The sequence below is a fragment of the Equus asinus genome, chromosome 8 (genome assembly GCF_041296235.1).
Source record: "Equus asinus isolate D_3611 breed Donkey chromosome 8, EquAss-T2T_v2, whole genome shotgun sequence".
Taxonomy (NCBI): Eukaryota; Metazoa; Chordata; class Mammalia; order Perissodactyla; family Equidae; genus Equus; species Equus asinus.
Window position 1 is genome coordinate 57,579,611 of NC_091797.1, and position 15,177 is coordinate 57,594,787.

The following is a 15,177-nucleotide window of genomic DNA, read 5'->3' on the forward strand; positions in this document are numbered from 1 at the left end:
AAAAACCTACAAAACACCTTGATGATCTCAGAAAGTTAAGATCAGAAAGTATATTCCAAAATTTTGCTAATGACTCTGAAAAGCCAAATCTAAGACCTTTTATAAACCTGTTTTGTTCTTTCACTTAGCTGTGTTTGTTTCTGATGAAATCTTTTCCTCATCTTCTATGATTCAATGTTTTCATTGCTAGCATATTTTGTTCTACTTAATCATTTTGATCTTTCCCACCTCCTAATCACAGGCCTCTCCCAGTGTTCTGGCCCGGCCTCTCACTTTTTGTGTGTGAGTGTGTGTGTGTGAGGAAGACTGGCCCTGAGCTAGCATCTGTGCCAATCTTCCTCTATTTTATGTGGGATGCTGCCACAGCATGACTTGGTGTGTGGTGTGTAGGCTCGTGCCCAGGATCCGGGCCTGCAAACCCCAGGCGCACTGAAGCAGAGCACCAGAACTTAACCACTACATCCAGGCCAGCGCCTGCCTCTCCTCACTTTTCTCCTCCCCACTGAACATCTCTTCACCCAGCATCCCTGAGGGGATAACTCCCTCACTGGATGCTCTTAGTGACAATGACCTTCAGGACCCCTGGTTAGGGGTCATGTTAAGCTACTGCTTCTAGGGCCTCAGGATCTCCCAAGTCCTTTTATTCAGAAACCTCCCACAGTCAGCTCCACAGGATTGGATAAAGAATTCCCCAGGATACGTAATATTTGGATAGTAAGATTTTATTGCTATTGATTCCCCATAAAATCTTGCCTTCCTGAAGGAATGGAGATGAGTCCCAAATGCATTAAGTACCATTTGGTTCTACCTACTGGAATGAACTATTTTCTTCCATCCCAAGACTGAAGGTCCTGAGAAAATGATCCACATTTCCCTAAGAGAATAAAACTCAGTTCAAGCCCGGAAGCATTTAACCACAGGCTTATCATAAGCATTAAAAAGATTTGATTACCCATATAATACGACATCCATTTCTCCAGTTCCCATTACTCCACTGATTCAAGGGAATGTGCATAATGTAATAATAACTACTCCTGACCTCAACATAACATTTCTCATTACCTCCTTGTTGCAAGATTAGCTAAAATAGTTGGGGAGTGGGGTGGCATATGTATGTATGCCTGAGAAAGTTTTAGAAAGATTCCAAACTTCTCTTGGTTGCTCTCTTAGATCTTACTTTTGTTTTTCCTTCTAGAAAATACATATGTTCCCTTTGCACGTGTCACCAACTCCAAAATTTACATTTTTAGCCCTGACTTCTCTCCAGAACTCTACTGTCAAATTTCTATCTGTTTGACAGACTCTCCAGAACTCTGCTCTCAAATTTCTATCTGTTTGACAGACCCTTCCATCTGAAAATTAACTGAATTCCTTGAAAGCAGGGGTTAATATGGGACTTAATTTTATATCCTCCATGCCTAGTACAAGGCCTGGCACAGAGTAGACACTCACAAATATTAAATAAATGAATGGATGTTTTGCGAGATTATGGAATAATATCTGTGGAAAGCAGTTACTAGTCAAGAATATTGGTATGCATTACTATTAGTAAAAAGTACTGTTAATTTAAAAAGTAACAAAATAACAACCAACATTTGTATTCTACTTAAAGATATGCTGAGATTGAAGTTATGTATTAATATTTTAAACTTATTACCATCTTCCACAATGTGGCTGCAACCCAGCTACGAACTAGTAAAATTAGCCTAGTCCATATCTCTGGAACACATTATCTTTATTTCTTTGCTTATGTAATCTTCTTCTTGCTAAAATTGGATTCCTATTTACTCTTTTTTAAATTTTCTTCAAAATCCATCTCAACTCTCACCTCCTGTATAAAGCATTCCCTAAGCCTTCAGGTCAGCATCTATCTCTTTGTCCTCTGAATTCATAAAACTCATGGTCTAACCTCCTAATGGAGAAACAAGACACAACCATATGTCTAAATTCTAGCCCTGTCACATTCTATGTAAACTTTCTCAGTTACTTACCCTTCCTGAACCTTGATTTCCTGATCTATGGAGAAGACATACTAATATTGACCTCTCAAGACTCTTTTAAGGATTAAATGAAATAATGTTTATAAAGAACTTAGCTAGTAGGCCTTAAGTATTCAATTAAGAGTAGCTATGGTGTTATTATATGGCACATCCTATTTGCCATCTATTTTATTGTGAGCTTTTAATGTATATATTGTAACTCTCTAGATTAGAGGTACTTCTTTGTAATTCTTTAATCACCAAGAGTTGTGCCTTACTGAACGGCTTGCTGATTTATTTAATTGTGATTTTGTTATTGCTGTTGTTATCATTATTACATTACCCCAGGGTTGTATAATACTTTACAGTTTACAAAGCCTTTTCACGTACATTATCTCATTTTATCTTCATAACCATCTAGTGAAGTAGGCCAGGCAAAAGTTGTTAGAACCTACAATTTATTGAACAAGAAATAGACTCAGAGGACTTCCACTTCCATCCACATTGAATTATCTAGTCCTAGACTTGTTCTCCCACTATAAACAAATAGAAACCTAGACAAAATATATGAAATAGCTGTTTTCGGTTATTGGAAAATAGGTAGTGCAAAACTGTAATCCTTAAAAGAACAAAGGCAAATAATGGGAACACTATAATTTTGCCAGCTCTCTTCTTGAGGCAATTTCTGGACCTTGGCACAGGAGAGAACCCAAGCAGAGCATGGCAGTCTCACTGAATTGAGAATACAGACTTCAGAATTCAGAGAGGCTAAGGTGGTTAGAATGTATAGAACAGAGTACTGGAGAAGAGGGAGCTACACAGAGAAAATGATTCAGAAATTTGAGTAGAGCTACCCTTGACTTTCTGTTGAATATTAAGTTGCATATGTCTAGGGTGAATTTCCACAAAGCCAGACACAGGACAACTACCATAGATTATAAGCTGAACAATTCCTAGAGCTCATCCTAGTCATAGGAATATTTGCGATCTAACCAGCCAGAGTGAACAGAACACCAGGGCATTAGTACAAATCTCAAGGATCATATCTTAGAAGTCAGGCTAAATTAACCCTAAAGTAATGGCTACTATTGGTCTGTCTTAAGTAAACTTAAAAACAGCTTATAAAGGATCAAACTGATCCACAAATAACTTAAAAACCTGCCAAAGCAAAATTCAAATTGATTAAAGACAAAAAAAAAAATTCCAGCTACTAATCAACATAATATTCACATCCTCTATCATTCCATCAATAATCATTAGACATAAAAAAAGCAGGAAAACGTGGCAGATAATCAACAGGAAAACTAGCAACTCAAAACAGACACAGAAATGACAGAGACAAGGAAATTATCAGAGCAAAAAATGTTAATAAAACTCATAAATATGCTCAAGGACTTTAAAACAGGAATATAATGAGAAAAGAAATTGAAAATATATAAAAGAACCAAATGGAACTTCTAGAGTTGAAATTTTTAAAAATTCTCTTGTTGGGATTAACAGCAAATTAAACAACGCACATGAAAAGGTCAGTGAGGTTGAAGACATAGATACGGAAATTATCCAAACTAAGGCACTGAGAGAAAAGATTGAAAAAGAAAATCAATAAAGCCTTAGTGGCTTGTGTGATAATATTAAGCAATCTAACATATGTGTAAATGGAGTCCCAGAAAATAAAAGGGGGAAGAGGAAATAATAAAGCTTTTTGTTGTTATTGCCTTTGAGTGGATTCTGACTCCTAGTGACCCTGTGTACAGCAAAGCAGAACCCTGCCCAGTCTTTTTGCACCATCCTCTCACCTCCCAGTGCTACATCAGACTATGCTTCACTGCTGTTCACAGGGTTTTCCCAGCCAACTATTTTGGAATTGGATAGCCAGGTCTTTCTTCCTAGTCTGTCTCAGTCTGGAAGCTCCACTGAAACCTGTCCACCATGGGTGATCTTGCTGGTATTTGAAATACTGGTGGCATAGCTTTTAGCATCACAGCAACATGTAGCCACCACAGTATGACAACTGACAGACAGGTGGTGTGGTCCCCTAACAGAGAATGTAGGCCATGGTGATGAGAGCACCAAATCTTAAGCACTAGACCACCAGGGCTGGCTGCCTGGCTATTTAAAGTTATACTGGATAAAAATTTCTAAATCTGATGGAAACATTAAATTCACAGATTCAAGAAACTCAACAAACCCCAAGCAGGATAAACACAAAGAAAATAATACCAAGGTTCATCATACTCAAATTGCTCAAAAGCCAGTGAGAAAAAGAATGCCTTAAAAGCAGCCAGAGGGAACAATATGACACATTATACACAGAAAGCAAAAATAAGAATTATCACTGACTTCTCATAAGAAACTATGTGAGCCAGAAGACATTGAAAGAAAACCTTTAAAGTATTGAAATAAAGAAAAAATTGTCACATAGAACTTAAATACAGAAGAAATGTCCTTCAAATATGAAGATAAAATAGAATTTTTATCTGTGAAACAAAAGCTGAGAGAATTTCTCACCAGCAAACCTGCACCACAGGAAATGTTAAAGAAAGTTCTTTAGGCAGGAGCAAAATACTAACAGACAAAAACTCAGCTCTGTACAAGGATATGAAGAATGTCACAAATGGTAAATATGTGAGTAAACGTGGATAAAGTTTGTGTATTATAAGTGAAGTGACCATATTATTTGAACATAGACTGATGATTTTAGGATGCATATTGTAAATCCTAGAATACCTACTCAAAAGGGAAAGTAAAGATATATAGCCAATAAGCCTGTAGAGGACACAAAATGGAAAACTAAAAAGTAAAGAATCCAAAATAAGTCAAGAAAAGAGAAATGGAGCAAAGAACACATTGGACATATAGAAAACAAATACCAAGATTATAGATTTAAACCCAACTATATTGATAATTACACTAAATGTATGTAGCCTAGGTGCTCCAACTGAAAGATAGAAATTGTCACAATGTATAACAAAGTGAGACACAATTATTTTCAGTTTACAAAAAATCATTTTACTATAAAAATAAACACAGGTTAAAGTAGGAAGAGAAAAAAGATGTATCATGAAAACACTAATCATAAAAAATGAAGTGGTCATATTAATATCAAAAAGTAGATTTTAAGACAAATAATATTACCAGATATAAACAAGAATATTTCAAAATGATATAAGGGGTCAATTCATCAGGAAGATGTAACAATCCTAAACTTATATTCAACTAATATGAGAGATTTAAAATGTATAAAGCAAAACCTGACAGATTTGAAAAGAAAAAAACATAAATCTATACTTATAGCTCAATGCTTCAACACTTCTTTCTCATTAATCAAACTAGTACATACATACAGGTAAAATTAGTCAGTATTGAAAAAATCAACAATTTTGACTTAATTAACAGTCATAGAACACTAGACCTAACAACAACAGGACGCCCATCTTTTCCTGGTGCATGTTGAACATTCATCAAGTCACACAAGATGTTCAGCCATAATGTACATCTCAGTGAATTTAAAAGGATTGAAATCATACTAAGTATGTTCTCTGTGATGGGATTAAATTAGATATCAATGACAAAAGATATCTGGGAAATACCCAAACTTTTTGTAATCAAGCAATAAGTTACAAAATTATCCACAACTGAAAGGGAAAGCAGAAAATATTTTTAGCTGAATTATAATGAAAACACACAAATATGAAACCACATGAGATGCAGCTAAAGCAGTACTTAAAGTCAAACATATAGGTTTGAATGCTTACATTAGGAAAAACATCTGAAATCAATGATCTACACTTTAACCTAAATAACAGAAAAAGAAGAGTAAATTAAACCCAAAGTAAGTAGAAGGAAAGAATAGCAAAGATAAAATAAGAAATAACAAAAAAGAAAATGGATAAGCAACAGAAAAAAATAAATAAAAAAAAGTTGGTTCTTTCCAAAAATTATTCAAAAGAACTCTTTCAAAATAAAATTGATAACCTCTAGTAAGAGAGAAAGATACAAATTACCAAGATAAACAATGCAAGAGCAGGCGTCACTAAAGATTCCCCAGACATTGATAAGATAATAAGGGAATATTAAAAATGATTTTATGCCAATAGATTTTATAGCAGTGTTGAAATAGACAAATTTCTGGAAAAACACACACTATCAGAGTTCACTCAAGAATAATTAAATTAACCATTATAGCCTTATATCTAATAAAAACAATTGAATTTGTAGTTTAAAAAATCATCCACCTTAAAAAAATTTCAGGAAATAGAGAAAGAGGAAATATTTCCCAACTTACTCTGTGAAGCCAACATTATCCTGATACCAAAATCAGAAAAAGAAAATACAGGAAATGAAAACTAAAGACCAATATCCTTCATAATCAAATAAAATATTCATAATAAAGAGCAGATCAAATCTACCAATATACCAAACAGAAATACATCATGACAGAGTGGAGTTTATTTCATGAATGCAAGGATGGTTAAACACTCAAAATTTATTGAATATAACTTGCCACATTAACAGGACAAAAGAAAACCCATATGATCATTCCAAATAAATGCACAAAAAACATTTGACAAAATTCACATCCTTTCTCTATAAAAACTACCAATGACCTAGAAAACTATCAATGATTTCCTCAATCTGCTAAAAGGCATCTATCAAAAATCTACACCTAACATCATCATATGTAATGGTGGAAGATGAAACAGTTCCTTCCCACGCTCAGCAACAAGGCAGGAATAATCTCTTACCATTTCTGCTCAGTGTTGGACTGGAAGCTGTAGCTAATACCAAAAGGCAAGACAAGTAAATGAAAGGCATGCATAAAGGAAAGGATGAAGGAAAACTGTCTTCACTCATGGCTGACATGATGACACATGGAGAAAATCTTGTGGAATCTATAAAAAAAAGCTGCTAAAACAAATAACTGAATTTAGCAAGGTCACAGAATACAAAAATACATGTACAAAAATCAATTGTATATATACTAGCAATAAATAATTAAAATTAAAATTTAAAAATTCATACCATTTATGGTAATATTCAAAAACACGTAATATTTAGGAATAAATATAACAAAATATATGTGGGACCTTTACACTGAAGACTACAAGAGTACTGAGAGAAATGAAAGAAAACCTAAAAAAAATGGAGAAACATTCTTGTTTGGATTGGAAGACTCAATATGGTTAAGATATCAAATATCCCAAATTTATATGTAACCTCAACACAATTCTAATCAAAATCCCAGTAGGACTTTTTTAATAAATTGACAAACTGATTTTAAAATTTATATGGAAATGCAAAGGTTATATAATAGCCAAATCAACTTTGAAAAAGAACAAAGTTGGAGGACTTACATTATTTGATTTTAAGACAATATAAAGCTAAAGTAATTAAGATACTGGGGTGTTGGTGTAAGAAAACACAAACATAAATTAAACAAAACAGAGAGTTCAAAATTATACCCAGATATGTATGGTGAATTGATTTTCAACAAAGGCAATAACATAATTCAATGGGGAAAAGATAGCCTTTTCAACAAATAGAAGTGGAATTGGATATTCACATGGAAAAAAACTAACCTCAACCATACCTCATATCATACAAAAAATTTACTTGAAATGCACAATAGACCTAAATGTAAAAACTTAAATCTTTAAAACTTTTGGAAGAAAACATAGGAGAAAATCATCACAACTTTGGGGCAGGCAAAGTTTCCTAGACAAAACACAAAAAGCACTAAGTATAAAAGAATAAAGTTGATAAATTGGATTTTATCACAATTTAAATCTTCAACTACTTAAAAATACATCAGGCTGGACAAAATGTTTGCATTTTATATATTGGGCAAAAAGACTTATGTCCAGAATATATAAAGAACTCTTACAGTTAAATGATGAGAAAACAACCCAGTTTTTAAATGGTCTAAATATACGAATAGATAGTTCAAAAAAGAAAATATGTGAATGGTCAACAGCACATAGATATTATTAGCCATTGGGAATAGTAAAATTAAAATCACAATGAACCTCACATGCATTGGAATGACTAAAATTTAAACTATTGACAATAACCAGTGTTGGCCAGGATATGAAACAACCAGAATGTGCATATAAAGCGGTACAGTTGGGAAAGTTTGGTACTTTCTTATAAGTTTAATTATACACTTACCATAAGACCCAGCAATTCCTCTCCCAGGTTTTTGCCCAAGAGAGATGAGCACGTGCAATAAAAAGACTGTTAACATGAATGTTCATATTTATTTATGAGAGACGAACACCAAATGCCCCTCAATAGGTGCGTGGATAAACAGAGGCACAGCCACATGATGAATATTATACAGCAATAAAAAGGAATGAGCAAAAGGAAGAACTATTGAAACAGACAACAGCATGAATGAATTTCAAAACCATGCTGAGTGAAATAAGCCAGATACAAAAGAATACATACTGTATGATTCTATTTAGACAGTGCTCTAAAATAAACTAAACGAACCTCGAGTGACAGAAAGCAGATCAGTTAGTTGTTGCCAGGGGCTGGGGAAAAGCAGAAAAATTAACTGCAAAGGGGCGAGAGTGAAATTTGGGGGCTAATGGAAAAGTCGATCACCTTGATTATGGTGGATGTATGCATTTATCAGAATTTGTAGACTGTGCACTTAACATGGGTGCATTTTGTCGTATGTAAATTATACCTCAATAAAGTTGATTTAAAAGGAAGGAAGGAACAGAGGGGGAGGGAAGGAGGGAGGGATGGAGGGAGGGAGAAAGGAAGCTCAGAGCTTTTATCTGATTTGCTGAAGACCAGAGCCCCAACCCAGGTCCTCGGATTCCCAATACACTGCCTTCACCACCAGACCACATTGCCTCTGGATTACAATGGGGGAAATTTAATCATTACACTCTGAATATCAAGAAAAAGCAACCACATCTTTTCAGAAATTGCTATTGGTCATCTGTTTCTAATCAAATTTCCAAAATGTTAATTCAGTCTGTATTCGGATCTGCAATCAGGGCTACACACACATAAACCTGGCAAATGACCTTAGGCTGGCCTAGACCTGGTGGCCGCCCATGGGGGTGATATGTGACTAAGTAAGCAGCCTGCTCAGAAGCTCTGCTCCTCCTCTCCTTGTTGTTCTGCGCCACACTCTCCTTCCTTTCAGAGTGGAGCTGGGACTCCGCACGTCCAGTTCATGGCCCAGGGCTTTTGCTGTTATACTAAAAGCAATATCTACTGTGAATTACTGGTGTTCAGTCCCACACTCACAATTTATATGGAAGTACGCTTTAGCTACTGGACTGAACAGAACATTTAATTCACTCCACGGCTTCAAGGCAGAAAGACCTTCTGCTGCTTCATCCTTCTCCCATTAACAAATATATTTACCAGACTAGCAAGCTATCAGCACTCAATCCGGAAAGCCTAGATAGTTCATTCAGCACATTTCATAGTCATCTGACTGTGCATTTCAGAGGGAGCACGGAAAGTTGAAAATAGAGAAGGAAAGAGAGTGAACGTAAGGCCCTGGCAGGGACTTGTCTGCCAGGATGAGGTAGCTCAGGGTCTGAGCAACGCGGGAGACAGTGGGCATCCAAAAGAGGGCACCCAAAATCAGGGCAAGGAAAAATACCTCAAGCATACCATTGCGGACTCTAGTATTTCCCCCAGAGCATGGGACAGTGAGACTGGTGGAAAGTACACGACTTTCAGAGGCAGACAGATCCTTTTTTGAGGGCTGTTTCATTTCTGGGTGAACTTGGGCAAGTGACTTCACCTCTCTGAACTTCCACTTCCTTACCATGCAATGAAAATAAGAAAGTCTTCCCCTTTGTATTATTAGAAGAATTAAAGAGCCATGACACCCAACAAGGCCATAATAAATTTTTTGCTCCTTCCCATCTCCTTCCTTCTTTTCCTCCATCATCTCTTCCTACCTTCCTTGAGATATAGAATGGTAAAAGTAGAAGAGAGCCTCTAGGTTCACAATTGTTCAGAAGTGAACAGCTATCATCTGGGGGCTGCCCTAACCCTAGACCTCCTGCAAGCTTGGAGAGAAGAACTCCCCTCTGCCAGCTACAAGAGGAGAAGAGGGCAGATGCTCCCTCTCTCCACCCCTACAGCTAGAACTGGGTCATGTGACATATGCTGCTCCCATCAGACTGTGTCAGTGATGCTGAGGTTGGAATTGAAGACAGCATCATCAGGGGCAGCAACACAGCATGTATGGCAGTAGTGTCTAGAACTATGTTTCTCAACCTTTTTTTTTGTTATCATTCACCTAAAAATAGGTTTTAGCCATTTTTTCCTAAATTGCCTTCTCATGAAATTTTAAGACAAGAGATATAGTGTATATCTACTTATGTACTGTATGTATATTCATGCTTTATACATCAGGAGTAGGATTGGTGCATTTTTCCCCCTTAGGGGGTGATATCATCCCTGCGGAGGAAGCGTGGTCTAGAGGATGTGATGTCCACCAGGGGCATCCCAACCAGGTGATCCTGTGAATTAATACTGGCAGTATATCTTATTCCCTGATACCTATTGTCCCCTACCCATTTTCACAGCCTGGATCTTCATCCATCTGTGAATTACCTGGGGTTTTTCCAATAAGGTCCTATCTTAGTTTGGATTTGCCTAGAAGTAAGTGGTTTATCTGGGAAGTGATCCCAGTGAACAACCAGCAGGAGAGTGGGGTAGCTAAACGGAGGAGAAGAAAGCCAAACAATGGGGTGCATTACCAAGCCAGTTACCACCATGGGCAACTGGAGCTCACAGCCCATAGAGGTGCTCTAGGTAAGTGAGTAAGACACACAACAGAATCATCCCACCCAAGACACAAGGCAGCCAGAGAGCTTGTACACCAATTCCCAGCAGTCATTGGTTGAGTGCTGTTGCCAATGGTGCTACTTCCTTGCCCTCCTAGTCTGTTGTGCATGACCAGAGCAGCTCTGGAAGCCAGAGGAAGTCTTCAGGTAAAGAGATGTAAACGCCAACAGCTAAAAGTCTGGAGCATGTGCCCAGAAGTGGAAACGGTCAAAGGGATGTGATTGGGGCACAGACTTTGAAAAACAGATGAAAAGCATAAGTCATGGGACCTTAACCAAGGGTTTTGATGACTAAACCAAAAGGATGGGGCTAAGGTAGCTGGAAACCAAAGGCAAAATTTGATCTGGGGTTACCAAGTTGCATAATCAGCTGAACTCCTATCTTCAAGATTCCTTTGTGTGTGTAAGGACATTGATCAGAAGAGAGCTCCAGTTTTCCCTGCCCTCAACCCACTCTTAGCACCTCCAGGCCTCCCTCAGCATCCTCTTCTTTCTTGTCTGATTAGGCTCTTCATGTCTGGCCTGAGGACACGGCTACCTTCTCCCAGAGGCCACTGGTTACCTTGGAAGAGAGAGCAGATTCTCTTCATGCATTATCCTCCACCACCAGCCATACACACCAATCCTTGATATCCCTAGACCTATAACTAAAAGTCAGAGCCCACCATTTCCTAGGGGAGGAGGAAGATTTACAAAGTCAAACCTAGTAGGAGATTTACCCACCAAAAGACTTACAGGACTTTACTCAATTATACTGGCAAAGACCTGGGAATGTGTGAGGAAATGGATCCTTAGGACTATTGATCAAGGAGGCACGAACATCATTTTGATGAGGATAAATATGAGTACACTCACCAACGATTCTGGAACTAGTGATGCTGGCTTGAGCAGCTGAGAGTGATTCCGATAGTTCTCTTGCTGGCTAAAGAAGACAGGCTCAATTGGAAGTACAGTGTAGGGAAAGTTGAGATGCCAGAAATGGTGAGGTTCAATAAAAGGAAAGAATTCAAAGATGTCAAGAGATTGGAATGTGGCTGAAGATTTAGCCCTAGAGATGATCTCATCATCAAGCCTTGAGATACATACTAGTGAGGAAAATACCAGCATTTTTGAAAAGCAGCATGTGGGGGCTGGCCCAGGGGCATAGTGGTTAAGTTTACATGCTCTGCCTCAGTGGATTCGGTTCCCAGGCACACACCTATACACTGCTCATCAAGCCATGCTGTGGTGGCATCCCACATACAAAATAGAGGAAGACTGGCAACAGATGTTAGCTCAGGGCCAATCTTCTTCACCAAAAAAAAAAAGAAAAGAAAAAAACAGAAAAGCAGTGTAGTGGCTATTCTCTGTGGGCTGGGGATACTGGTGGAAGATGCTGCCATTGACAAGGGCTCCTTGATTATGATGAATACGGGACAGTTCCAAGGTGGCAAAGGGACACTGCCTTCAAGCCAACCATACTATAAAAAGAGAGGACGAGTAGAGATCAGGTGTTAATAGAATCTTTGGAGTGTGTGTGTTGACCTTTTTTGTTGGCAGAGGGGAAATACAATAAACATGGAGAAGAGTGAAAAATCATGATGAGTTTTCATTCATGTAACAGCACCTCTTTTCCCCTTCCATCTCTGAGTTCTTCCCCACCTGTGCCTCAAATTCTCCATTCTCCCTCTCATCCCAGGGTCTTTGAACTTGCTAGTCCCTGGTCTGAACATTCTTCCCACCCCTTTGCCTGATTAATTCCTTCTTGTCCTTCAAATCTCAACTCCAGGCAGGGAAGACCTCCTTAGGGAGCCTTGTCTGCTCCATCTCCCCTTGAATCTAGGAATCTAGATCAACGAACTTGATTCAACAACAACCTGGGACAGTGTTCCTTGCCTTCAAAGCACGTTCCTCAGTTTGTTGCTATATGTTCATGGGGTGACTGCTTAGTCTCTGGTTCTTCCACCAGAAATAAGCACCCCAAAGAGCTGAACCGCATGTTTTTCCTTATCACTCTACCCCTGTATACAATGCCTGTCATGGTGGACACTCAATAAATATTTGTCCAATGGATGGATAAATGAATGTACATGTCTTTGATTTTTAAAAAAGTCTCATAAGAATTAAAATTTGGCATAATTCAGCCAATATTTTTCAAGATCTTTAGGATGGCAGCACTTTCTTCTGGTAACGGCGAGCAGAGGCGGAAAGAGATCACCCCCCTCACCACACTTCAGATAAGGCACAAGTGTGCCCCTCCAAACAGGGCCGCGATCAACAAGGTTGCATTATGATACCCTCTTTCCTAAACAGAACAAAATTTTAACCAGCCCATAACAGCTGGCTTGGCATCTGAAAACAATAAAATTGTGCAGCAAGTGCTAAAAAGGGAAAATCGAAGCATCCACCACCTCACCGTCCTTTGTTTCAGGGTCCTGTGCACTCCTGGGCCTACAGTTGGTGAGGGAAGGAGTCCTGCACTGAGACTGGATTTTAATTGGTGTGCAAAACTGTAATAAAGCTTTATTTCAAGCCTTTAATTTCACCTTACTTCCCTTTTAACAAACTTCAAGGAAATAACTCATCCTAAACTGCAACAGCGTTCTGCCAAAGAGCTCCCAAATAAGAAAGGCACATGTTTCCTGAATTTGGGTGAATGAACCGGCAACACTCACTTAAAGGGCTTTTTACTAGCAGAGAAGATGGAAATGAGGTTTTCCTTCAGCAACGTGATTTTTCTAATGAGAACATTTGGTGCCACCTACTGGCAAAATTCACATTGACTTCTTAGCATTCACACGGTATAAAAGTGTCCCAGACGGAGTAGGAAAAATCCTGATACAACTACTTTGGCAAATTTCTAAGAACACAGAGAATTTAAGTTCCCTATTTTCTTATTGAAAAAAATTCCCATCTGAAATACTCTCCCACATGGGGCGATCATGTTCCTGCACAGGTGTCTTTCTTCAAGTGAAAATTTCTTTCAGGTAATAGATTTTATGCATAGTTCATTTCTGAGCTAAAAGAAGGACAAGTGAGAGAAGGAGAAGGAGTTGTCCAGAAATCCTTTAGATCCCTTCCATCTCTAACATTCTAGGATTCCGAGAAGATTCGAGAATGTTCCTGATACTAGTATTTGGCCCAGGCAAACTAAGTCAGTTGCTCAGCTTTCACTTCGAGAAAAGTCTCACAATCCACATCCTTGGGTAAAACATAAATTGACCCCACTTAGTCCTCTGATGTTCTGTGAACTGGAATCATACTTCTTAACCTACCGTTCATTCCTGAGTGTAAGAGAAACAAGAAGAGTGACATTGAATGTCTTAACAAGCACATGGTAGGATACTGATTTTAACTAGCTCACATGACACATTATGTTTCAGAGAAATCCACCGCCTTATAAATCAACCATGTTTAAAAATCTCTCCATGCACAAGATTGTGTATAAATAGGAAGGAGAAAAAGTAATTTTCCTGGACATGTGTAGGTCAATTAGTGGAGACAAGCCCTGTCTGCTCATACTCCAGAGGGACAGTCAAAGTAAGGCGTTCCTTAGTGTGCTCGCCCCCTCTTTGCTGATCTTTTGCTGGAAATTTGGTCCTAAGTATCAGCCGGTACAGAGAAACATCTATAAGACTTAGCCAAGTGCTGGTGTTCATGCGCTGGCTGACTCATCCCCAAAGTTCAAGTCAGTTCCTCAGAGAGAAGAGAGAGCCCCCAGATCAGACCAGCAAGAGCCTAAAGGCTTCTAAAGCACTGTTAGTTCAAGCCCCTCTCTTTATAGACAAATAAACGGAGTCCTGAGAATTTAGGTGAATTTTCCATGGGCCCTTACCAAGATAAAGTAGAACCAAAGACAGAGGTGAGGTCTCCTGATTCCACGACTTCTTCTTCTCCTTCACAATCTCGCTTGTTCTAACCAACGTCCTCCTGCAGGGTGATGCCAAATACAAAGGCGATGAGAGGGCTGGCAAAAGTCCCCCATGAGTATGTATAACATACATCATTTAGACTGAATATCCTTCTCCATTAAAAAGATAAATAGGAGCTGGCCTGGTGGTATAGAAGTTAAGTTCATGTGCTCCACTTCAGAGACCCAGGATTCACGGGTTCAGATCCTGGGTGCAGACCTGCACACCTCTCATCAAACCATGCTGTGGCAGGTGCCCCACATATAAAATAGAGGAAGATGGGCACAGACGTTAGCTCAGGGCCAATCTTCCTCACCACACACATACACAAAAAGCTAAAAAGAAAAGGAAAGAAGGAAAGAGAAAGGAAAGAAGGAAGAAAAAAAGAAAAAGGAAGAAAAGAAAGCCCTTGATGTAAAATTAAGGGGGAAGGGAGAAAACGATAGCTCAGCTAAGCAGAGGACTTGCAGCAAAGCGAAT

General features: G+C 38.4%; 1 long non-coding RNA gene across 1 annotated transcript in view; it reads right to left on the reverse strand.

Moving 5' to 3' along the window:
• The window catches only part of LOC123287010 (uncharacterized), a 60,989-nt gene that overhangs the window by 22,639 nt on the left and 23,173 nt on the right, over positions 1-15,177 (reverse strand). Inside the window, exon 2 of the long non-coding RNA XR_011505209.1 lies at positions 14,622-14,716. This is a non-coding gene — a long non-coding RNA (uncharacterized lncRNA). The remainder of the gene's footprint in view (positions 1-14,621; positions 14,717-15,177) is intronic.